Source organism: Varanus komodoensis, unplaced genomic scaffold, assembly GCF_004798865.1.
Source record: "Varanus komodoensis strain SLA01 unplaced genomic scaffold, ASM479886v1 scaffold3, whole genome shotgun sequence".
NCBI classification, from domain to species: domain Eukaryota; kingdom Metazoa; phylum Chordata; class Lepidosauria; order Squamata; family Varanidae; genus Varanus; species Varanus komodoensis.
The window spans coordinates 9,536,268-9,561,274 of record NW_025335761.1 but is presented as its reverse complement, the minus strand read 5'-3'; the positions used below and the strand labels follow the sequence as shown (position 1 = coordinate 9,561,274).

The window sequence follows — 25,007 nt, the reverse complement described above, 5'->3', positions numbered from 1 at the left end:
TGTCTGTAGATTTAACAAAAAAATCAGTCATGTCAGCCCTAGCACAAATGTTACATTAATCATGCTTTTAAAACAGCCGCACTTAACAATGACACCATAACTTTGCACAAAAAGTAGGTCCAGGGACACCATCTGGTTCCTTACTTCCAATCTGCACTAGGCCTCATGTTGGATTTTCCACACCCCTTCCCGGCTGCTCTTTTAACCCCATAGCAACCATTTGCAGGAAATAGTAAAAATATTTGGGGCCAACAAGCAGCCAAAGGAGTAATTTCTGGCAGGAAAATGCTGCGAGGTCCTGATTGAAATCAGGAGCACAGCACCAGATCAGGGAGTCTTTCCATCCTTAAAAATACAATGGAATGTTAATCACATTTTTAACTTACTGGGTAGTTTGACCCTTATAGAGGGATTTTGTTTTCCTATTCAGATGTAATGCTAGGCTGCAGTTCAGTGTTGCTCCAAAGCTGCTCTTAGGGTATGTAAAGTTTTTGCTCACCCTTCAGTTACCCCTAGTTTATCATCGTGTGTGAACATGAAACTTTAGTTAATTTTAACTTTGGTACATTTGGAATGAGGTCCCCAGAGGTTCACCTGGTGCCAAGCTTATACTCTTTTCAGCGCCAGCTCAAACCTTTTTATTTAACCAGTATTTTAAAAACTAGTATTAATGTAAGAGTCACGTTTTATTGCTTTTACCGTTTGAATTGTTTTAATGTATGTGATTTTATTGACTGTTTTAATGTATTGATTGTGAGCCATCCCAAGATGCCTTGCATGGGGGATGGCAAACAAAAGTTTTAAAGAAATAAATACATAAAAACAAGCTAGTCTGAAGTAGGCTTGTTTCAATAAGCCTTTATATGAGGTATGTCCAGAAAGTAATGAGAATGAAGTCCCCACTCTCAACAAGGGTTCTGTGAAGGGCGAAGCTGGCCAAGGTCACTTGGGGTGAGGTGCCAGGTATACATTAGAACACTGATCAGTCATGTTCCAACCCTGTCAGAGCTAAGACATTCTTTTTTGTGACACCCTGTTCAAGTGCCTCATATAAAGAAAAATGCAAGCGAGTTTGGAGCAGTGGTATGCGATAAAATTGTGTGAAATTGGGTAAAAGTGCATCAGAAACTTTGGGAATGGTGAGGAAAGCTTATGGAGAAGCTGCGCTATCATCTGCACAAGTGTACCGATGGCACAAGTTCAGATCGGCTCAACTTGGATCCTTCCTCACGGCAACGCACCCAGTCACAGTGCTTTGGCTGTCGGAGAGTTTTCGGCTGAAAAACACATCACGGTGCTTCCCCATCCACCCTACAGCCCCGACTTGGCTCCTTGCGGCTTTTTCATCTTCCCAAAGATGAAGAATGGTTTGAAAGGACACCATTTTGTTAGTGTGGATAACATCCAAACAGCTTCTACACAGGCTCTGAATGCCATCCCACTTGAAGACTTCTAGGGATGCTATGAAGAATGGAAAAAATTGCTGGGAACATTGCGTACACTCACAAGGTGCATACTTTGAAGGAGCCAATTTTCAATTGTAAAATTTTTCAATAAAAGACTTTTTAAGACATCATTTTCATTACTTTCTGGACACACCTTGCAACACTGGGTACCATTTGTTGGATGCCAGTATATCTCTAAATGGCAGTTAGTTAAAGATGGATACAAAAATGCCTTACTTCCTTGAATAGCCATACCAGACCAGATGGAGGGGAGCTGGAAACACTGGACATGACATAACTTCTTTAAAATTATTTCTTCAGTGAACTGGATGAAACTTGAAGTAATGGTCATCCCTGCTAGAGGAATCAAGCCTGACGAGTTTCAGATGAATAAAAGTAGAGATTTTATAGAAGAACCCACATTTTGAGTAATTATCTAGAAGAGGACATGCTTATTCTCCTATGTTCCTTGTACACCATTCTTGTAAAAGTTACAAATGGTCTACAGGCATCTCTAAGAAATAAATTTGCAATGTTCCAGAATGCTGGGTGCAGTTGTTTCTGCGAAATGGGAAAGCTTAAACTGGGGGTGGATGCCTGATCATCATCGCCCGCCCCACATTTTGAGGGCAACTTGTAGAAAGACAGCGCACATCCTACAAGGGTCCTCAGGCAAGAAACTTACAATGACTCAGGATCTTTGGTAAAGGAAATAGGCAGTTATGATGACTGAAAACCATTTAAGGCTTTTTACATATTGAAGTCTGGAGGCATTGAAAGAATGGGCATTCCACAGTCCCACCCTTGCTCTCTTCCAAAGCACAAGGACCGAAGCCCCTGGTAAAAAATGCCCTGCAGTTAGAAAGTAGACTGGTTGGTCACTCAACCCTACTCTCCACATACACACACTCTACACAAGCCCAATCAGCATTTGGAGAAAGAAATCAAAAGATGCTCTCTTTGGAGACGTGCTTTTTAAAGCCAAATTGCAACAAAAACATCCCGCACAGTCCAGCTTCAGCCCTGGTCATTTTTGGAGGGAAGCCCACTTCATGTTATCAAGCATCCAAAATGGGCCAAACGGGGCCAATTTGCCTCAGGCTTTAACCATCCAATGCACATCTCTATTACTGTTGTTGTGGCTGCTGCTGCTGTTATTACCACCAATGAATGAAGCTCTCTGGGCAGCTCACAACAACAGATAAAGTACAATAGGATTAAAAAAAACACACACACACATCCAACAGAAGATAATTAAAAATACAAGATTTAAAAACCAATTTTCAAATCGCATGTTTAAAAAGTACAATCGCTTTTAAAAATTAAATCATGAGCCCTGTTAAGCAGTTGACAATGCAACAATATACGATCAATTAAATGCCATGTCATAGAGGACAGTCGTGATCTAGCACTGAAAAGATATCAAGGTTGGTGCCAGGGCACCTCAGGGGGACTTGTGTTCCATAAGGGGGGGGGGGACACCACTGAAAAGGCCTTTCTCTTTGTTGCCACCAACCAAGCTTCCCTCAGAGGTGACAATCAGAGGCAGGCCCCACTTCTTGATCATAATGTATGATCAGTTTGTGCCTGGGAGAGATGCGGTGTCAGGTATTGTGGCTGCAAGCTGTGAAGAGCTTTATGGATTAAAACCCACACTTTGAATTGGGCTTGGAAGCATACAGGCAGCCAGGCCAGATTTGGTGTTACGTGCTTGAACTTTCTGGTCCCTGTTACTAAACTGTCTGCCACATTTTGCACAAGGTGCAGCTTGTGAACTATCTTCAAGGGCAGTCCCATGTAGACTGCATTACAATAACCTAATCAGAGTGCAGATTACTGAAACTGTCTAGATTGGGGCACAGCTGTGCCACCAGCTGAAGCAGGTGGAAGACACTCCATGGCACTGAGGTACCCCCAAGCCATGATCCTGCTCCTGCAAGGGTAAAGGTACTCCACCTAGAAGAGGTTGAACATGCCCAATGTAGTCAGAGGAGCACCACAGTCTCGCCTGGATTGAGCTTCAGTTTGTTAGCCCTCATCCAGCCCATCGCCACAGCCTTGCACCAGTTTAGCACATGCACAGCCTCACCTGCAGAAAATGAACAGGAATAAGAGAGCTGCATGTCATCAACATACTGATGACAACACGATCCAAAGCCCTGGATGAGCCCCCTTAGTGGTTTCATGTAGATGTTACATCCCATGGGGGACAAGACAGATCCCCAGGAGACCCCGTGCTGGAGAATCCAAGAGGCCAAGCAATATTCCCCCAAGTGCCACCATTTGGACCCAGCCACCAAAGTAGGAGCAGGACCACTGCAATGCAGTACCACCCACTCTCGTCAGCCACTCCAGACAGATAATCTGGTCAACAGAGTTGAAAGCCACCGAGAAATCCAGGAGCAGAGGGTCACACTCCCCTGCCTCTCTCCTGACATAGGTCATCATACAGGCCAACCAAGGCTGTTTCTGAGCCAAAGCCTGGACTGAACCCTGGCTGAAACAGATCCACTATATTTCAATGTTATGTACACAACTGACAGTAAGAACCCTGCTTTTATTCTTCCTCCTGGTAGTTCATTCTATTCAAAAACCACCTTACTGCTCATGAATAGGCGAAGTTCTTACATACAATATAAATTAAATGTCTAAACTCCACAGAACAAACTCTGTCAAATCCACCCACTGAGTCATGTTCTACTAATCTCTGAGTGGGTGCTTCCATGAAGTACAGGTTATAGGATTTCAACAATTTTGGCATTGAAAAATCATTCTACTCAGCTCAGTGTGCAAAAGGCACTCCAGAGCCCCAAAGAGAGATGCCTGTGCAGGACTTCAACAACACCATTCTTGCTGGGGGCTAACCAGCTCTAGAAATAGACAAAGCTACAAACTCTCAGTTTTCCAAACAAACCTTTGATGTCCTGGTGATACCTTGACTCCTTCCTTTTTCTTCACTGGAACTACAGGAATCTTCAAATGTCTCTCTATGTCCTTGCAGCTAATTTCTTTGCACTAGGAAAGTAGAAAAGAAAAGATAAATGATTATTGTCCAGGGCTTTAATCAGCAGCTTCAGATAGACTGCTGTCTCTATCTTTCCACTGCAGGCTTAAAACTGAAATAACTTTGCAAGCAAAGCCTTGCAGCATCCCACCTAATTGGATGCAGCTGACACTCTCCTGTTCACATCCAAGAGTGGACGGTAGCTGTGTACAGATGCCGAAAGAGACAGGACACTGGAAGCAAACAGGAAGGAGCTGCTGCCTTAGAAATCTGAATCAAGTTGTCATTCTATTTAGGGGAAACAGTGGTGCAGGAGACCTCATTCTTTCCGAACACCTGCTCCTGATATTTATGTTCCCATCTCACCCTTTCCCCAGCTCATCTGCAAGTGCAGGGGACCTGCCCCCACTAAGCCCACAGCCAAATTGCCCAGCAACCCAACAGGGCACAGCCTTTCTGCTTACACCTGATCTAGAACAGCACTCAGCTCCCAGTGAGCCTATGAACAGAAGTGACAGCAAAGCAAACTCTGGTGTCAGGGCTGCTATCCAGGTCATCATGTCTGGGCCCCCGCTTATGGTCCACACCCCAGCAGGGGGCGCTGAACAAGAGAAATGCCATTGAGTATTTCTGCTTTTCTCCACTGCAGTTGGCTTGCTCACTCGCCCCTCCCTCTGACCCAGGCAGCAGTGCAGCGGTGAAGGAGCAGCAGTGGATGCCACTGCCTGCTTCACTGTTGGCTCTCTGCCCCTCAAACAAGTGGCAGCAACGAGAAAGCCACCGCAGTGAGGAGGCAGGCTCACTAACAGAAGGGGCCCATTCGGGATCTCTTGCTGAAGAGTCAACAAAACCCCAGTGCTGGCACCGCCTGAAGTGCCGAGCCGAGCCGAGCCAGTGTGAATCAGGAAGAAATCCTGCAAACAAAACCCCAGGAGCAGAAGAAGGAATTCCACTGGGTTAAGCAGAAGTTCAGAGGAGCCTGGCCTCACCATGAACCTTTCTGTTTATTTTGTTAATCTCCACTTTCTGTTTGTAGTCTCCAACATACTCCTGCCTTTTTGTAACTTAGCCAAAGCACATCTAATTGAAAAATCATACATTCTTCCCCTGCCGACTCATGCCTCCATTTCTCCATTCCGCTTTAATCTCCCAGTGTCTATTTAATTATAGGCCTCTTCAGTTTAGAACCTACCGCACCTGCTCTTTGTAAAGCATCGTGCACAGACGTGGCACTACAGAAATCACTAGCAAATGTGCCCAACTTCACACATGCTGGAATAGCTGTTGGTCTGATACTGTGAAGCCTTCAGGCGGTCAACTTGGACAGTCTGTGCTGTCTGAGTGGCACCCATGTGCCCAGTCTGCTGGGGTACACCCCTACAGCCCATGAGTGGGCAGGGTGCCCCCCATTCTGCTGTGGTGGGTTCCAGACAGCAAGGCAGCTGTGCAACAGTCCCTCAGACCCCTCCCCTGGCTTCATACTGTTTGGACTACAAACTGTGGACAGGTTTGGGAAGCCTGTTGCCTAGTGGGTGAAGATGGTACTGCAGGTGTCCAATACACAAGTATATGCAAATAAATTTAAATTAATGCTTTTGAGAACAACACAAGAACCTGTGGGCATACAGCTCCAGTACCCTCTGAATATTCCTGTGTAGTTTCATGTGCCCAGGTTTCGTCATCTTGGAGCTATGGCACTGAGATGGCCTATCAGCCTCTTTTAATATAGAGATATAGCTTACTGCTGGACACTAAGGGGTATTATGTGATAAGACTCTTACTTCTATTTAGGTTATTAAATCATGATAAAACAAAATGTAAGTAATCATAATTTTAATAATATACCTGCAAGGCAGAAGACTCAGCCAAATTAAATCTAGGGCATTCTCCCCTCCCCCCCACCCCACAGCCCCCGTGCTTCTTCTGACTTTGCTAAACAGCTACAGTTCAAAGCCATTATTAGTTGGGTCTGCATCAGACTGAGAAGCTATGTTGGATGCGAACTGAAAAGTTGGTACTGAAGTGTCCCATTCATCCCATCACCATCTGCAAAGCTACTGAGACCAAATCAAATATCCAAGCCTTCAGTGCCCTGAAACATTCATTTCTCTGAATCTAAAGATTTTATTTTGTCAATTTGTAGGATGTAATATGTGTATTTCTAAAAGTCAACACTGACACTAAGCATTGGAAAAGTCAAATAGAAAGAAATATTACTGAAGCATGAATCAGGCCTGGGAAGCTAGGTAGCTGTCATACATTAAAGAAATCAAAAGGCTTCTTCAGAGATAGCAATGCAAAGTGCTGCATTTTCAAAGGTTCTGGGGTTAAAGCCCCTCTGTATCAAAATTCAATTTCTAAGTGGTTTTGAAAATGCTAACTGCATTTAGGGGAATGTTGCCTGCCTGCAACCCTTAAGAAGATTAGGTTATTACCAGCCAACTATGAGAAATGTAAATCCAGTATTAATCCTAATTCCCATTGAACCAAATCTGTATTGTTCAGGAAAGCCAGGCGCATATGAATTTTCTTTCCTGCACTCATATTCGACTGCATGCAATGATCCATGTCATAAATGCTACTTGCTAAACCTTTGGCATGTGTGAGCAATAAATCCTGACTGGCTGCAACAGCAATTCAGAGAGAAGATGGCAACAAACTGGAGCAATCCCAGGTCTGAGAGAGCCATGGCAGGGCATACAATAAGAGGGTAAGTTCTATTTGTAAAAAATGAATAATGGAAAGTATCAGTCACGCTTTCAGGAAAGGTGGTGAATTAAGATAAAATATAATGGCCCACTTCTGTGTTCCTCCAAAATAACCCAAGGGTCCTTAACATATGCTTAGTTATTGCTGAATGGAGAATGTATGATGGCAAAATTACAAATCAGTATTTTCTGATAATGCAAGATCAAGAGCTGATCACCAAAAGAGCTATCAAACACACCAGGCATTGCATGTCAATCACTATTCCTAGAGGTCCTACAGAAGGACATTGCTATACAGTGATTAGAAAAGGTCCAGAGGAGGGCAAAAACAATGATCCAGCGTTTGGAAACACTGCCCTATGAGGAGAGACTGGGAGAACTGGGCATGTTCAGCCTTGAGAAGCGAAGACTGAGGGGGGACATGATATCCCTCCATAAGTACCTCAAAGATTGTCACAAAGAGAAAGGACAGGATCTCTTCTCACTGGTACAAGAGTGTAGGACACAATCAATTCAAGTTGCGACAACCCAGATTCAGGCTGGACCTCAGGAAAAGCTTCCTCACTGTCAAAGTAATACCACAGCGGAACCAGCTGCCTAGAGAGGTGGTGGGCTCTGCCACACTAACGATACTCAAGAAGGAACTGGACAGCCATCTGAGTGGGATGGTGTAAACTGGTATCCTGAAACAGCAGGGGATTGAACCCAACGGCCTTCATGGTCCCTTCCAATTCTACTCTTCTATTATTCTATGACTGTATACCGATATTTATACAGTACCTGTAATATATAGATATAGTCTATTGTAGTGGACTATATGGCCCCACACAAAGGAGGAATTTAAAACTTCCCAGGAGCTAATTTGCACTGGCTAGATCTTAAAATGAAAGACTTCTCTCCTCCTCCTTCTCCATCTGCCTTTCTGTCACTGGAGCGCTCCTGGCCATCATGACCGTTAAAGGTAATGGCATCTGTGAAATGAAAAGCAAACTAATATCCAAAGAGGAGACAAATGCAAGAGTTCTAATATTCAACTCATAATTACTACAAGCCTTCTGAAAGTTGTACTTCAAAGTCTGTAAGTATGCATTCCCTGACATCACCAACTCCAAAGACCAATTCAGATTTTTTAAAAAATCTACAGGGCTCAGGCATTATCCTTCAACCTCCCAAAAGCTCTAGACATATACCATTTCTTTATCTTATACTTTTTCTCAACAATCCTGATGATATCCTCACTGTCTAGAATCTATAATACAGAAGAGCTGAAGATTAAATAATGGCTAATGCAAAGCTACAAGCTGAGCTTGTGCCTCACCTGCAATTTGAATTCAAATCCAAGTCCAATACTCTGTTTAGTGGTAACTACAATTTTCAGTCTCTTTTGCAATCACCCATTCTGTAGTGCCCCATGTATACCTGCCTGTATGATTGCAATTACCACATATATTTGTAATCTCACCGTGATCACAGTTGCTGGTTTATAAAGTGTATATCTGAGAAATCAACATGGACCCAAGGTTGTCCAGTTCAAATACTGTAATCTGACAACAACCAAAGAAGTGTAGCTATGTAATGGTATTTATGGAGGAGATGTAAGCTCAAGTCCCAGAGGAAACTTGCAAAACCTTTCACCAACAGATATTGAAACAATCTTAAATTAACAGTTCTCAGATTTTTTCTTCTCTTGTCCCCTGGGATCAAAGTGGCAACAATTCTGAACACCAATTTGTTCTTGCTGTGCAGCTTATAAATGCACTTGCCTGGCCCCAAAGGCTTGGATGTGCAACAACGCTCACTAATACCCTAATTTAACCCAAGCATTCATTAGAACAAAATGACACAACATCTTGTTAACTTGTCTGTAAGAAGATCAGAGGTGACAAGACAAAGAGCAGAGATGAGCAGAACAGGCAGATAAGATGAAAGTAGCTGGTGTAACTATACCGTTTAGTGAAGAAAATGGTTTATAACATGTTCATTGGAAAGCTTGATGATAGTGGCAACTCTCAAGCCTACAGGTCAGTGAATCGGAATGCCCCACAGAGACTGAAATTGCTTCACTAGGTATGATTAAGGGTAAGCACGAGCAGCCTTATTGTTTCCGGGGATTCTACAAAAGGATAATGGGGTGACAATTTCAGGTGCTCATTATTACCAGAATTTTATTCCTGTTGATATCTTGATAGGAGAACAACATTTCCTACCAATTCTAAAATTAGATACAATCAAGCATCTTCAAAGTGACAAATTAACACTAGCTCTTTCATTTAAAAATTTGCTTAGAAAAGACAGCAAACAGAACCTGAGTCAGGAGGGCCAGCTGCCACCATGCAGCTCTTGGAATTCTACAACAAATATGTAGGAGACAAGCATGTTTGGACAGCCATCCATTTTATTATGCATGTATTGCTTTGCTGCTCCGTCCTCTCAGATAGAGAAACATTTTCACACTTCTGCACAACTAGGGATTAGATTGATGCAAATAGTTGGCTGCAGATATTGGTAAGAAAATTCCAAAATGCCTGTTCCTCTCTTCCCAGATATAGATATTCTGAGCATCTACAAATGTCTGGTGCATATTTAGGCAACCAGCTCTACAATCTAATGCACAATTAGTCCAAATTGTAAGTCCTGGAAGGTTTTTAGCAAAGGAACTAGAAAAGATCATCAAGGAACTAGAAAAGATTGTCCAGTGTCCATGTTTCACTGGACACCAAGGCCAATTCACACTATTGCATTCTTGATCACTATGAATGCATGTGAAAGGTGAATGGGAAAAAATGATGCGTTAGAAACATGGTGCTGGAGGAGAGCTTTGCGAATACCTTTGGCTGACAGAAAGATAAACAAGTGGATCCTAGAGCAAATCAAACCAGTTTCCCTGGAAGCAAAAATGACAAAACTGAGGCTGTCATACTCTGGGCACATCATGAAAAGGAAAGTTTCCCTTGAGGAGACAATCATGCTAAGGAAAGTTGAAGGCAAAAGAAGAAAAGGAAGACCAAATAGGAGATGGGTTGACACCATAATGAAAGCTACAGCCTTGAACTGAGAAGAGCTGAGCAGGACTGTTGGGAATAGGGCTTTTTGGAGGACTTTAATTCATAGGGTCACTTTAGGTCAGAGATGACTTGATGGCACTTAAGGACAATAGCAAAGGAATGGGAAGAGAGGCTCAAAGGCCCTCTTGTGGCGATTTCAAAGGAGCTGCCTTGGGCTGTTAATTAGCAAGGGACAACAACAGCACAAGAGACTCTGTCCCATAGAGTACAGTAGAACCTAAGTAAAGGGGGAGAATTTGGTCACATGGTTAAAAAAACAGATTTATCAGCTCTTTGTTGTGCATTAAGCTACTCACAGTCATCCAAATCAGTTTTACCCACTCCTCTGTCCTGTGGAGATGGGCATGGATACACCCATCAGATCATGAAGCAACAGACAGGGCAGCAGTCAAGTGATGCCATAAAAATCAGGTTCAAGATTTTCTCCCCTTTTTGCTGCTTTCAGTGCTTTGTAAACCCAGCAACAGTAGCCTCTCAAACATGACCACTTCTTGATGGATACAAGTGCACTAATATCTTCCTGACACTACACCATTAAATTAAATGTATACAAAACACGGACCAAATTAAGAAATAAGAGAGTCTGTTGAAGGTTAAGGCAGCAGAACCATTAGCATTTTGATAGCTTTCCAGCACATATAAAAGAAGTAAGTCTTTAAAATTCATTGCCTGAAGATTAATCCTCTTCTTACAGTGCTTCCTTCTCAGCTTGAGGCAGTGATCAAGCTAGCTTTCTATTCTTTAATACTTTTATAAAAATAATTTAAAAGGAAGCTCAGTCTGGAAGGCCCAAGTCATTCAGAAATGGAGCCCCACAGTTTTGGGTAGAAAGGGCGCCTCTTGCTCAAACATATCCAAGTAGGACATCATTAATAAATAACAGACTGATCATCTTCAAGCACAATAAATTCCTTGAAGAGAATCTGGTTCATCTTTAGACATTCATGATCCCCTGGAATGTCTATAATTTATTTGAAAGTAAAGTTGCAGTATGCACAATATATTTGTTTGGGGTGGATGCGGAATAAACATGCCTCAGAAGTTAGACTGAAAAATCCAGAAGATACCAATTAAAAAACATACTTGTGGCTCCTATGCCTTGTGTATGTTTTAAAATAGTTTCAGCTGCAGTCCTGGGCTCAACTCAATGGCATTTACTTTTTAGTAAGCATGCAAGTCTAGAATTTGACTACACAAGTTTTCTTGTTCTGACATTGCAAGTTGAAATTTCAACTGGTGAATCCTCTGTGTGTGCACAGTCTCCCAATGTAAATTGACAAGAAAAAGAGCACTTAAGCATATCAGAAAGGGAGGAAAGCAGATAAGACAAAGTAAAGCAAAACTGTCTCATACTTCAGATTTATTAACACATGAAGAATGTAGGCTACTCCTAATTCTAAAATAATTGTTCTTTTTTACCAGCCAGCAGAGCTTTAATTTGCAAACAGGCATACTACTGTTTGCAGTACTCGTACTAGGCTAACGCATACCACAAAAATGCCTTCCACTAACTTCTTTTATACAGAAATAAAGTTAGTTGTAACCCAAAGTCCTCTCTGCTTCCATGTCTGTTTTTGCAAATCCTTTATCTGCCACAGTACAATAAGTTCTGCACAAAGAAAGCAGAGTACATGTACCAGATCAAAGATGCATGAGGAAAGGTATTTCTTTGGGTGGCCAAATGACTGTATTGAAATATTCCTAAATATTTATATCGTGCAACATCAAAATAAAACCTAAACTATGGGAAGGTATTTGTAGAGTCAACAATGAAGACATTGAAATCATGAAAGATTTTGCATAGTTTAGCTTAATACCGGACTCAAAATGGGACTACAACCAAGAAATTAGAAAAAGACTGAGCCTTGGAAGGGTAGCAATGAAGGAACTAGAGAAAACCATCAAGTGTAAGTATGTCTCAATGGAAACCAAGGCCAAGGATATTATTGGGTTCCCAGTCAGTATGTGTTGAAGGGTACCATACCACTACATATGCCAGCTAAAGAGAGCTGGCAACAAGAAAATAGATGCATTTGAAACATGGTGCTGGAGGAGAACTTAGCAAATACCAAATACCTTGGAACAACAGAAATATGATATAGCCATCAGGAAAAGTTTCCTCACTATCGGAACAAAACCACAGTGGAACCAGCTGCCTAGAGGCGGGGTGGGCTCTCCCCCCCTAGAGACCTTCAGAAAGAAACTGGACAGCCATCTGAGTGGGATGGTGTAGGCTGGTGACCTGCAAGAGCCTTCTTGGCTCCTTCCAAGCCTACTAATTTATGAATCCGGGGACAAGTGAGTCCCACTCTCATTCTGGGTTAGGGATGGGAAGGGGAAGCATCGAGTCACAGAATCAGGATTGGTAGTAGAAGCAGGAAGGGAATGATGCAGCGACCTCAGGGTGAGGGGAACATAATGCTGAATACAAGCCCTAGAGCTCATGCAAGGCAGATTTACACATAAAGGACAAAAGTGATTAAAAACTGGTAAGCCCACTAGTCAGTGTTTCCACAAAAGCAGGACAGAGGAGGTTATGACCCTCAGTATCCAGGGGCTAAATGCACAACAAAGCAAAAAGAAATCTGCGACTCCCACCAGCCCCAGGAGTGGGATGTAGACATTGTTCACAGAATTCAGCCTCTTTTGGAGCTGGAGGGATGGGTTAAGCTCACCTGAGCCTGACTGCCAGAATGAATTAGAATGAAGCACAGAAGTATCTAAAGGAGCACCTCTTCACATACAAACATACCCAGCACCTTAGATCCACATCTGAGGCCCTTCTGAGGGACCCCCCTCCTCAGGAAATGAGGAAGGTGGCAACAATAAGAAGGGTCTTTTCAGGAGTGGCACCCCAACTTTGGAATGAGCTTCCCAGATTGGTTTGCCTGCTGCCCTGTTTATTTTCTTTTTGGCGCTAGGCAGAGATCTTTCTATTTCAATAGTTTTTTAATGGCATTTTAACAATGGGGTATGCCTTTTTACTACTGAAAATGAAATTACTAGTTCTGTCAGTGGAAATGTTTTTATTGTTTTATTATTTTATTGTTCTAATGTTTTAATTGGCAATTTATGTTTTTATATTGTATATATGGTTTGATGGTTATAACCCACCCAGGGAGCCATGTGGCTAATGGGGCAGGTTAGAAATCCAATAAATATAATTAATTAATAACTTAATCTCTTCCTTTCCTGATGGACTTTTGGTATGTGTTTTGGAGGACTGCCCTTTGTGGGGAGGGGGAAAGGTTGCAATTTATCTCAAAGAAATACCAAAAGAAAGATTTGAAAGCTTGCTCAGAAAGCATAACTTAACTCATCATTATTTTTGGTGGAACACCTGGATCCTTCCATGGTGTTTAAAGTTCAAGTACCACAATAAAGGATATTTATTAAAGATACACACTGAGCGGGCAGTGCAAATCCTGCCTCAGGGCTGAGCAATGCAATCACTTTTTGGACTCACCTTCCAGACATTATTATTTTTGTTTGCTGGCAAGGATTACTGACGGAGGTGATGAAGTAGTCACGGGGCTTTCCATCACAGATCAAGCTCCCTGCTCGTATGCCACTACATCAATCACTCTGAAGCTTTGTAAGATTGTATAAAATTGGATCCAGGCATGGATTATTCTGAGGAATCCTTTACTGCCTCAACCTTCTATCAGGAAAGAAAGATGCTACGGATAAATAATAAATAAATGGTCCCATAAAGTGGCATTTTTTAACTAAGAAGGTTGCTTATGTTTTTAGGGCAGGGTAGTTATTGAATCACAGGGGATAAATCTTCCAAAACATGGACTCTGATGATGCAGGTCTCCAAGGGTGGCAAGTCCTCGTCCCTACTCTGCCTGCTTGCCTGAGCAGACTGTACCATTTCATTACTACAAGCCATACTTTGATTTATGCCCAGGAGTTTATACCTAGCAACAAATGTTGCTTAATAAATTGAATCTTCTTTGAAATGCATTTAGAGTTATTGGAGGAGCCAGAAAATTTCTGTATCATCAGCCTACAATTGATGCATCTGTTTCCCTTCCTCCTTACTAAGCAATTCAAAGTCAAGATGCATCCTATTTTTACTACAAGTCATGATTCTGAACTGTAAAGAAAGAAACAGAGAAAGCTAGAAAGCAGAAAAGGCTAGAAAACAAACATTTCTTTCTAGGCTACACTGTTCCAAGGAGCTAGAATGAATACTGCTATTACAGGAGAAAGGAGGAGAAAGGAGAATGGCTGTTACTTAACTCAATTACATAATAACAGCTTAAATACTTTGTCTTTAAAAGGACTGTTTCGCTTTAGCCCATATTACCTGGAACTTAAAACCTCCAAGCATATTTTTGTTCATTGTTCCATAAAGGGGTGTGTGGAATTTTGATCCAGACTGAGCTCAAGTAAAGGCCTAGTACGTGTTAGTACAGCTTCAAGTTTATTGCAAACTACATGTGAAAAGATCTGTCTGAGCCAACCAAAACATTTAAATGGCTGCCATATATACCAGAAATCAGGACTTAATGGTTGCACCACCACCAGAAATCATAAAATGATTCCATGACTCATAGGTTTGTATAAGCACACCTGAAATGTAGGTAAGGCCATTTAGTAAAGTGAGATACTCTTCCCGTTTGAGCATTTGCATGGCTTGCTTCGCTTCCAAAATTAAGTTTTAAAAATACAAGAAGGAGAGTCAATCTTTCATTTAGCCTTACAAAAATGAGTAATGGAGAAAGACGACACAGTTACTCCTAATTTCCAGTCAACCCTAAGAAGCAAACAGAACCCATTATATCCTGCTGTAACACAAAGGCTCAGGCTAAGTTGCAACATAAAACTAAAGATGTATGGAAATGACTTCTTGACATTATCTATGCTATTTTTGGAAAAAGAAATTGCGGGGGGGGGTGTGGATTTCACTGCATTTTTTCCAAGGAGAGACAAAAATCTTACATGTAGTGCTCAAGGTTGGCAGAAGTAGCAGGTTGCTGCTGCTTCATTTGCATCGAAGTCTTTTTTCCTTATAGAATATATCAACTTTGTTGGCAGCCTGGCACCTTCTACAATGTTCCAATCCTAGCATTATTTTCAGGGCAATCAAGAGTTGCAGAGGGTGGGGGTTTTTTTTATTAGATTTATAGCCCACCTTTTTTTCTTTTTTAAAGAACTCAAAGTGTCTTACATCATTCTCCTCCTCCTGTTCTCAATCTTATCCCCAAACAACAACCCTGTGAGGTAGGTTTGGCTGAGAATCTGTGACTGGCCCAGAGTCACCCAGGTGGCTCCATGACTGAGCGGGGACTAGAACCCAGATCACCTGAGTCCCCATCCTGCAGTCTTAATCACTATATGACACTATATGCAACCACCTCAATCCACAAAGTTGCTTTTTATTTCTAGGGGTACAGAAAAAGAACACTTTTGAAGGACAAAAAGTAGACTTCTCTGAGAAAAATGTCTTCTGAGACATTTCTGACTCAATTCTAGGAGTCATTCTTCATGTTTTCAGAACCCACTTCAGGAGCTTCTAAGTGCTACATTGGTGAGGGGCAATTGTGGAAACGTCTGTCTCTAATGAAAATGCTTCTGTGAAAGTGTCTGAATTTCTTTTCAAAAGCACTTTCTTTTCTATCTGAATGAGAATGGTTAAAACCATATAGGAGAACTCTGCAGCCTCATGGTACTAAAAACTAGCCTCCCCAAACAGTAAAAGGCTATAACCAAACTACACTTTATTCCTCTCTCTCTCCTATTACTCAGGAACTGCACCACACATGCATAATTTGTCTGGTTCCAAGAAGTTAAATTCCCACTTTCCAATACTGCATAGACCCTTAGCCAATTTCTATGCTCTCAACATACACATAATTAGTTGCCATATGAATTTTCCTGGACTATGTTAGTGATTCTTCTAAGCAGCAGCCTTAGAACAAAAGGTTCAAAGATATGTAGACAATGTCCTAACTTGCCTTTCTTCCCAGTCCTAAAAAACCCTCAAAGCAGGAGGCCATCATGGAAATGTATGTCCCTACCCACGAGGTTCTGATGGCAAACTCTTCCTCCTCCGCCAGCTACTCCACCACCACCTCTCAACCTCAATCGGGACAGCCCCACTCACCCCCACCCACCCCACATACTTGTTGCCTTCAGTCCTGCTGAAGCTGCATGCCCCAACCTGACCCAGTTTCCCCTGCAGCTACTCGATGATGACCAAAATATTGCTAGAGTGGACTTGATCTCACAGAGCGGGCACATGGGAAGTCAGCTGTCAACAAGCAATCCTGAGTGACCAATACGTAAATTTGCTTCTGCCAGGGGGCCAGTTACCAAAGACAACCGGTCACTGTGACCCTATTCACCCAGCAGAGCACAATATTTGTAGCAGGGAACAGCTTTCTTCTCTCTAACACATAAGAGGAGTAAAACTTGCAACGCTTTGATGGAGAATCTACAAAGGGACCCACAGGAATGGCCTAATGGGAGCTCAAGTGAACAATTTATCATCCTAGCTTGAGACATGCACACTGCACAAACCAATCTCAAAGCAGTGTTAAAAAGAAAACCTTTTGAAAGTATATTTCCCACTGGGAACTGATGCTTCCAAGTCATGAATATTTGCTGTGAGGAGGGGTCAGATTTTGATCATCATAATGACTGAACTTAGATATTTATTTTTCTATTATTTCAATTTAGCCCTTTCCTCAAAGATATCAAAGCAGTGAACATAAAATACAGTAGCATGAGGACAACGGTGTAATGATGAAACTAACAATTGTAACAATAAAAACAACACAATACAATTAATCAGCAATAAAACTGCAACACAGTAACTGCATTACTGTGTGATACAATCCATAGCTGAACAATGAATTTTAAGAAGACATCTGAATGCCAGAATTCTGGGGCCTGTCTAATGTCAATTAGAGGGTGGGTGCTGAACTTGCAAGTGCATTTCGTCTTGACTGAGTCTTATATTCAGTATTACAAAGGCTAAAACATTCTAAAATTGCTGTTTGCGTCATCTGACAACAGGAAAATTTCAGAAGTTGAAAAATTGGCACGCCAGAACACCACAGGGAAGTGAACAGGGTTTCTCTATGGGGGTTTTCAACCTGCCACTTTACTGAAGTTTCTGCCAGATTCTGGACAGCCCCTTTACACATTTTCCAGGATTCTTCTTCCTCTGCTTTTCTATAAGTTTCATTGTTCAACACTTAGGTAGTGCTATGGCATAACAGGACTGCACAAATACATGAGATTTTCATGCCACCATTCAGAGATATCCGATGTTCCTCATTAAAAGGGGAAAAGAAATGCTAAAAGCAGCCAAGGAAATAATGAGTACAAATAAATGCCTTTGGTAGAAGGCTGCGAATCTCCCTGGTAGTTACAAGAACATAGAGAAATTGCCTCATATTGTCTTGGACTGTTTCCCTGTCCAGCTCACCTCTGTGTATACCAGGCCTCTCCAAGATGGTGCCCTTCAGAATTTTTGGATTTCAGCACCTACTAGCCACAGATAGCATGGCCGATGGTGAGGGATGCTGGGAAGTGCAGCATAACCTGGGAGACACCAGGTTGGGGAGGGCCAGTCTATGCTGACTGGCAACATCTTCCTAGGTCTCAGATGGTGGTCCTCCCCAGTCTTGACTGGCAGTGCTATGGACTGCAACTGAGGCCCAGTACATGAGAAACATGTGCTCTGTCACGTAACATAGAAACACAGAAACAGAGCGAGTCAGAAGGGGTCTCCCAGGCCATCTAGTCTGACCCCCGGCTCCAGCTGGCTCCGCTCACCACATGCTCGCCCTTAATCAAGGGCCCTTCCCTTTACACTCACCCAGTGCAAAAAGTACAGCTTCCCAACTTCTCTCTGTGTGTTATCTGGGCAGAAGCACTGTATAATCTAGGAGGGAGGAATTTCCACTCTCCATACTACATCTAGTGATTTGATGAACTTTGGAACAAACTTCTTTCAAAGATATTATATGCTACTTTTTGGGCTGTAGTGCTCCAAATGCTCTAAATGTACACATGTGAGCAGTTCTAGATAAGCATTTATAGTTTGCCCACTAGTCTCCTTAACTGTCTGCTGACCAGTTCATTTAAGCATCAGGCAAGCGGCATCCCATAGAAATCCTCTTGAAATCACCGCCTGCAACACAGATCTCCGTGATATGTACAGTACTGAATGAAGCAATGGGTGTCTCACACATGATGGCAAACCTCCCAAATATGAACGAGTCATAGAATTCTAAAAGCGATGTCTGTAGCTCTCCTTGTGGAAGGCATGACAATTCATTATGGACAGCCAAAGCACACAGTAGTGACTTCAAGCAACCAGCACAAAGACAGATGATCCAGATGATTACACCTGGGCAAATCCCCATCCACTGAAGCATCTCCAAGTTTCAGAATCTCTAATATACAGCAGTTGCACTGATGCTTTCTAAGATATAATCCAGTATTTGTCACAACCCACAACTGGAGCAAGTCACTACAATATCACAATAAGAGGATTATAGTAATTGCTTTGAATAAAGGATAAGTACAGGAATAGGTGAATTTAAGTAGCAAGAAGCCTGCAAGTTCAAAGAACCGTATTATTGCTATTTATCATTTGTTAAGAATTCAGGATATGCTCAGCACAATGCAAAGCTCGCAAAATGTCAAGGTTTCTACTTCAAGGGGTGAGCAAATTGTTAAACTGACCCTGTCTAGATGAAATGTGCAGAAGATATAAAGAAAAGTCTGGGAGGCTATATAAATTATTTAAACAAATCCTACAACAAAATATAAGTTAATAAAAGTAAGAACACATTGGAAAGTAAATTGGAAATATAAAGATTTGTCACTTTAAGTAAATAAAAACTTTTATTATGCCTGCAGGCTTTCTTCAAAATCAGATACAAGAAGAATGTTCTTCAGTAGAAAAGGAAAGTATGTTGCTGCATTTATTTCATCGATCTCAGTCCTCAGAAATATTTCCCCATAATTCAGCTAGTGAGTGGTCCAAATGAGAAGCTTTGAAAGTTTCTGATCCTTTCGCTTTGGTGAGAAAAAACTCTTAATTCTTTCAGGCTCCAATAACCACTTACTCCTTAATCTCTTGAGACTCCATCATTCACAACTGGCATGTCTCTTCCTACAACTTAAAAGCAAAAGTATCAGATTTAATTAGCAAAGCACCTTACAATGAACTTATAATCATTATCAGTCTGGAAAATTTCTCTGGATCATGTGTCTAATATAGATGCTGTATTAGAACCGCATTTTAAACACTAACCTATAGTCAAAATATGCTAATACTCACAAAAATACAGTGCCCACAAATATATATACACTGCCCTCACTGTATTTATGTGTTAGATCTGATTAAGGTCTGATTAAGACCTTCCTTTTCTTCTCACAGCAGGCATTTGCTCTTTATTGTTCTGATTAGTAATTTTACTAGTGGCTCTTCGATTATTTTAATGCTTTAATATTTTACCATGTTGCTATTTTCATTGTTGCAGATATTGTTTTAGTTATGTATTGTTGTTTGGAAGTTTATTAGAAGGCCATCTGTTAGTTGGGTGCATGTTATATATAATAAATTCTCTCTCTCTCTCTCTCTTTCGCTCTGTGTGTGTGTGTGCGCGCGCGTGTAAACCAAACCACTCCCAAATAAGTAAGTTTTGAAATTGCAACTTCACTGGCTTCATTGTAACTAAGAATGCAATCCATGTTACAATAAACCCTGGTCAGAAATACCAAGTATGGGTTATTTAAAAGACTGCCTTCTCCCATCGAGACTGTCCAGCTTCTAGATCTTTGGGAGAAGTCATTCCTTCATCATGTTGGAAAGAACTTAAGAGAGGGCTTTCTTGGTGTCCAATTTCAGACGTTGAAACTCTTTGCCAGAGAAACACATCTGGCCCCTCCTTGGATGACCTTCCCATAGGCACCTATCTTTTTATGTTAAAGACCTTAAGCTTTATATGCTTGCTAAATTTGCAGAAAGTGCTTCAGTGCCTTATCTTTATCAGTTTTATTGATGGTAATGATGTGTTTTACCTGACTTGTTTCAATGTTTTAAACTGTGTTTTGCTCTGTATTTTAGAGCTGTTAGCTGCCTTAAGCACCATGTTATGAAGAGGCGGGATGTAAATGTAAATAATAAAAAATGGCATTTTGTCATGGCTCTCACTTTCCTGCAGCCCCAATTGGCTGCATGGTCAGATATGGTTTAAAGAAATAAATATATAATACATAAGTAAAATAAATGTGTTGGTTTCTCATGTCTCCCACAAAAGGTACACAAAGAAAGCATGTGCTGCGCATTGGAGGAAAAGACCCTTGGCCATGAAATTCCCCAGCCGGGCAAGCTTTCACCATGCACTTTGCAATGCATCAGGGAGTCCAGCCATCCTTCTGGGTAGCCACCAGATCCTCCAACCTCACTCATGGTTGCAAGATCATAGCAAAAATCATGCGTTTGTTCACAGCACAAATCCTGAATTCCACTGCAACGTAACACAGAGGATAAGCAAACATTGTCCTGATCACGACAGTAATCGTCCCAAGAGTTCGAGCTCCAGCGTGGCTGGATGAGATGAAGGCGCCTGGGCGAACCAAAAGGCGGTCTGAGGTACCCGGGAGCCCAGCAAATAGCTGTGTGGGGCTAGTGGTTCACGAAGCACTCCAGTGGCTGTGGAACTGCGCTGCACGTGCTACTGCCAGCCTTGTTTAGCGGACGTCCGGGTCATGGACCTGGGGTCTCCTGCTTGCAAGCCCCAGACTGCTTTTCATGAGACCACAGGCCATAAGGAGTTCCCAGCAGCCTCACTCGATTGTGGATGCCCCTGCTGATTGTTTTCTCTGTTCCCATGGTTGCCTCATTAGAAACTTGCTCGACTGAGGGTGATATATGTTTTCTAGGCCTGCCCCTTGCATCCTCTGCCACCATTGTTGGTTGGGTGTTTATACTGCAAGTTCAGCCGCAATTCCACATTTCCCTTGGTGGGATGTGAACCTGCCCTCTCCCACTTCCCATGTCAGTGCTCTGTCCTGGTAATGCTTGTTCCCTGTGACAGTCCATCTGTTGATCCCATTGTTGCCAGGCAAATGTATCATTATTCCTTCTGGCAAAAAGCATTTTCCCCTCAAGAGACACGAGTTTTTCCCAGCAGGATGTGAATTCTTTTCCTGGGTTTTCTCCAGTCATGACTTCTCCCAAGTGAGCTGCAGAACCGGCTGAATTATACTGGACCATCAGCAATTTCCTCCGTATGTGTCTCCTCACTGAAGGGTCATGCTTTGTTTTTGCTTTTTGCTGGCCGTGTGTTTTTCTCTTGTATTATTATTATTATTATTATTATTATAGCAAAATGTAAATCTTTACGATTTAAACCTTCATCTGCAGGTATCACTGGAATGTATAAGTAACATGCATGGTACTAAATGCAATACTACAGTTCTCCCTGTTAAGGGAGCTGCAAAGTCCTCACGTCTATATGTGAAATGTGGCAGGACAATACGCTATCATGAAACCACTTTTCCCTTCCACGGACAGCTGACATGGGAGTGTCACTAGCAAATCACACTATAAATCGGTGTATATCTCTGGGGTCGACAAGCATGCTAGCCAAAAGTCCACTGGTACCGCAAAGTTGTTGCAGGGTCAAAGCACCAGGATGCTTTCATTGCATCAGCTGCCATCCACCACAGTTGCAATTCTCACAGTAACTTTTTGCTAGTTAAGTATTTTGAAATAGCCTGGTCTTATATGGGCACTTAAGTCCCAGTAGCTTTACAAAAGACCTATGCCAGGTATATAGAAACACAGAAACAGAGCGAGTCAGAAGGGGCCTCCTGGGCCATCTAGTCTGACCTCCGGCACCAGCCGGCTCCGCTCACAACATGCTCACCATGTGGATGTCCAGCCTATCCTTGAACACCTGCACCGATGGGGCCTCAACGACCTCTCTTGGAAGCCCATTCCACACCCTCGGGGATCGGTTGGCTGATGTGGAACAACACAGCCGACTGCATTTCAGATCTTGGATTCTGACTCTTTGCTTCTCCAGTGGAAAGATACTATTTGCAGAGTGGAACTTTAGGGTCTTACTCGAGTCCTGCAGCAGCTTCACATGCCTTCCAAAACTCCTCTAGAAGGAAGAGTGTGTCCACTCCATAGGAAGGCAAGCTGCTCTGAATCAACTTTCAACTCTGCATCCAGCTTTGAATGCAACAGATGCCTGTTTATTCAAGCCATGTGTACCATCCGGTACAATTTAAGATAAGAGATCTACTTAAGATGGCCATATCAATTCTGCTTAAACTTAGAAAGTGACTTCCTAAATAGGGGCAATCCTCCTAATTGACTTCATTTAAAATTGATTCAGTAAGTCAATGCAATCTTCTGATAATGACATAAGGAAAGGTACACTTTCTTCTAAGAGAAAGAGTGCATTCTTTTTCAAGACAACTTACCCAACCGCTAGTTTAGGGAAGGGTGTTTCTAGATAATCATTTGGCACAGTAGGCAATTGTGTCCACACTACTTGGAGTACCCCTCAGCTATATTTTCCTTGTATCACTGCTGGCATGCAACTGAACTTTACAGTACACTTAAGAGGGAGCTTTTATTTATATTTATCTGCTACTTTTCTACACATTTGCATAACAGAGTTAATGCATTAAATGACCATGCAACTATAAAAGCTAACAATTTATAGAAGCAAAGAAGCATGCCCAGTCAGCAATTTAAGGGTTTAGTTCTTGAACTTGCACTGGACTAAAAATATTTTTACTTGTCCCAAGAAGAGACAAATGATCTGAACAAGGAAAAGCAGATCTTTTGGGAATGCATTCTCCCATACCAGGACTACCACAATGGAACCTGCACACTGGAAGCACTGCAAGTGAAGTTGTTCCTTTCTCAAAGCAAGTCTCACTGGGCTTAGTGGGCCTTATTTCTAGGTAAGTAGGTATCAGCTTGCAGCTTTTGTGCCCACCACACAGCTATCTGCCTCACCCTTGTGTATATAGATCTCCTCGTAGCACATACAGTGGTCTTCACAGCCCAACATGCCTTAAGAGGGCCAGCAGGGATAATAGTGGTTGAAAGATGGGCTTAAAGAGCATGTTAGTACCACCTCTGCTGTAAATAAGGTCTTATACCCATCCCTTGTGGCCCTTGAAAAGTTACTGTGAAATGCTGTGAATGCAGTAAGAAATAAGAAATGGGGTGGATGCAAAATCCTACAGGGAAGTAAGTCTCAGAACAACATGGAACAAGATCCTGCATTGGCATGGAATGGGGAAGTGGGGTTGGAGCAAGCACCTGCTACACCCACTCAGTCACACTGCCACATTGCGCTTGCAATGGCAATGGAATCACTAACCAGAAGGCAGGCAGTCAGTCCACTGCTGAAAGAGTGCTGGCAAAAGACATTGTCCCGCAACAGCTGCAGCACCTGTAGGGAAATCTGGATTCATGACTGGCCGTTTTCTCCTATTAAAAATAGGCATAACGTTCCGTACTCTGTGTTTCGCCAACCCACTGAATCTGTCATTAAAGGAGTTGTGAGGTCAAATGTTATTAGGGCAGACTTCTCTTTGCTTGGCTTCCTACAGCACTGCCCATTTGCCCTATTTCCCAAATGCAGCACACAACCCCTTCTGTCCCTGACTCTGTGCGATTCATTACTAGCCTATTTTCCTTTTTGACCCTGTTAATTAAACTACTCCCTCCAATTCACTTTTCCCCTCAGGCCCCCTGTGTCTAGACCAGCTTCCCACTTAGCCTTCCAGTCCTGAGCCTGTGAGATGCCCTTTCTGCTAATAAGACATACATCACCCTTGTCTCTAGATCATGTAAGAAGTTCTTCAAAGGACAAATTGACTTTTAATTTTTCTTAAAGAAACTGATATCTGACAACATTCTGTTGCTGAATTTTCTACTGTAGCCAGTTAGACCTGGTTTGAATAGCACAACCACCCACAGTTTAAACCAACAGAGGATTGTTTTGATTGAATGGGAGCACGTCAGTGTCCTGGCTCCCAACCACTCTCCTGCTTTGCCTCTGGGTGGTTTAGGATGACATGCAAAGCTAGAATTGCACATTATTGTAGATGTATAGAAAAATGTGCTTATTCAATACATTTGTATATTGGCCACTGGGCGAAGCTTTTTGGGCAGTTTAGAAGATTAAGCTTAAACTCATAAAACACAATAACACAGGAAAACTTCATCATAAAACTGTAAGTTTTTAAAAAGAATAAACCCAAACAAGTAAGCAAGACTCAAGCCAGCGGTATCTAAAGACCTAAAAATGCAAGGATATGTTTTGTTTTAAAACTGAAGAGCTAAACATTATACACCTTGTAATCTAAAGAAAAGACAGCACACAGAGGGGAGGTGATTTAATTACTAAGGCAAATCCTATCACATGAAAGAATCAGAACTATGTTCACAATTTCTTCAGCACATCATTTTCCCACTAGGATGTATGCTTAAAAAGGATTTGTAACAACACAATATCGCATGACGTTCCTGTTGAAGGTGCTGCCCACCCAAGCCTATTTTCAAGATAGCTCATTCTATTCCCTCTCTCCTCACCCTTGCTTTCTGGTTGCACACGCACAGGCACACGCATGCATGCATGCTCATGCACACGCATCACTCCGTTAGCAAACGATGGCCACTGATCTTCGCCACTGGGCTGTTGCTTGACCTTGGGCTTCTTTTGGGTTCCCCCACTAGAGTTTCCTCCCTATGGGTCTTTTATATTTTTGCCTAACT

At 42.2% G+C, this 25,007-nt stretch overlaps 1 protein-coding gene across 3 annotated transcripts in view; it reads right to left on the bottom strand.

Moving 5' to 3' along the window:
- The window catches only part of TSPAN18 (tetraspanin 18), a 188,163-nt gene that overhangs the window by 154,993 nt on the left and 8,163 nt on the right, over window positions 1–25,007 (bottom strand). For all 3 annotated transcript variants that reach the window (XM_044436683.1, XM_044436679.1, XM_044436680.1), the window contains exon 2: window positions 4,360–4,460. The gene's annotated coding sequence lies outside the window, so the exon portion shown is untranslated. The remainder of the gene's footprint in view (window positions 1–4,359; window positions 4,461–25,007) is intronic.